Below are 1,381 nucleotides of genomic sequence, written 5' to 3'. Positions count from 1 at the left end.
GGGGAATGTACACAGCCCTATGTAGTAATTCTTCTGCTACTGCACCTGTGATCCACTGAGCCAAGTCCAAGGATAGAAAGGGTGTTTGGAAGTTATCTCTGTCATCAGACCACTCTGCTTCCATGGGAGGAGTGGACTGGGGACGGGAAAATCCCAGTGTGGCTCTGCTTGTGTGCAGGCTTTATGCCATCACCTTTTTTAACACAAAGACTCCTTATCTTCATCCTTGTTAATAGATGTACTCTTTTGGGGAAGAATAAACAAAAGAATGCATATGGCAGCCTCTAACATAGCGCCCTGCATCGGTACAGTAGGTGCGTAATAAGTCTATAATGAGTTTGCTCTGACCTAGCTCGATCCATTCTACTGTCACACTGTTTGAAAAGGTGTCCAGAAAATCCTGGTCACCTGCTTTGTGTTTTCCTAAATTGGTGTTACTAGTGGTGACCCTTTCTGAGCAGTGTTCCCATTCTCAACCCCTTATTATCTGACTTCAGATAAATTTTTGTGAATTAAATCTTGAATATTCAAGTTACAAAATGGTGTCAGATCATTTCAAGTGATGCCAGATAGGGGGAGCCTCAGCACAATAAATCCTCAGTTTAAAAAAATTCAAACGTGTTCTTTTTATGTCATGGTATTTAGCTACAGTAAATAAACCTCTATTTTTTTCCCCCATTCTCATATGGAAACTTGAGGCTCATATCTATCCAACTCCAAAAGTAGGTGCATAGGAAAATGACTTGAATCTTGCAGATGATTTTACCAGAGTGAATGGGTTTCGCTAATTTACTTTTGGTATTTACAAGCATTGTCTAATGGGTTACCCCTAAGTCTTTTACAATGACCCTTCACAATGTTCCATCCCCCTATCATCCCTTAGTCTGGTATATGTATGGTTTGTTTCCTCAACTAGCATATAAACTTTCTAAGAAGGCTACAATTTTGTTTCATTACTGTATTCTCAGTGCCTATAACAGTGCCTGGCATGATAGGCACTCAGAAAACTGTTGAATGAAGAATAAGTAGTTTTCTGTTATTATTTAAACTGATACCTTTTTGCTTTATTAGGCAATTTTTTTGTTTTTTAAATTTTGAGTTTTTTAAAAAAAAAGTGAAGTTTCTGAGTTTATACTCTAGGAATGTCACTGATAACTTTGTGAAGTAATCAGAACTTGAAAACTTTGATCATTATCCTTCTCTGTTGATTACATATTCAACTTCTTTCATAATTTACTTCAATAATCTTCTAACAGCTTACATTGTATTTGTAATATTCAGTCAGGATGTATAGATGAATGTAAAATGAACAAACTAGGACTGTAGTAAAGGAAATACTCTCATTTTACCTTAGTGTAAAATTTCTAGTTCACACACACAC

At 36.6% G+C, this 1,381-nt stretch overlaps 1 protein-coding gene across 5 annotated transcripts in view; it reads left to right on the top strand.

Annotated features, from left to right (window-relative positions):
• Nucleotides 1–1,381, top strand: part of PRELID2 (PRELI domain containing 2) — a 66,172-nt gene that overhangs the window by 10,920 nt on the left and 53,871 nt on the right. The gene's annotated exons all lie outside the window — the stretch shown is intronic.

Source organism: Pteropus vampyrus, unplaced genomic scaffold (genome assembly GCF_000151845.1).
Source record: "Pteropus vampyrus isolate Shadow unplaced genomic scaffold, Pvam_2.0 Scaffold134, whole genome shotgun sequence".
Taxonomy (NCBI): Eukaryota; Metazoa; Chordata; class Mammalia; order Chiroptera; family Pteropodidae; genus Pteropus; species Pteropus vampyrus.
Note: the sequence above shows the minus strand (reverse complement) of the source record. Positions and strands in the feature narration are given on the sequence as shown.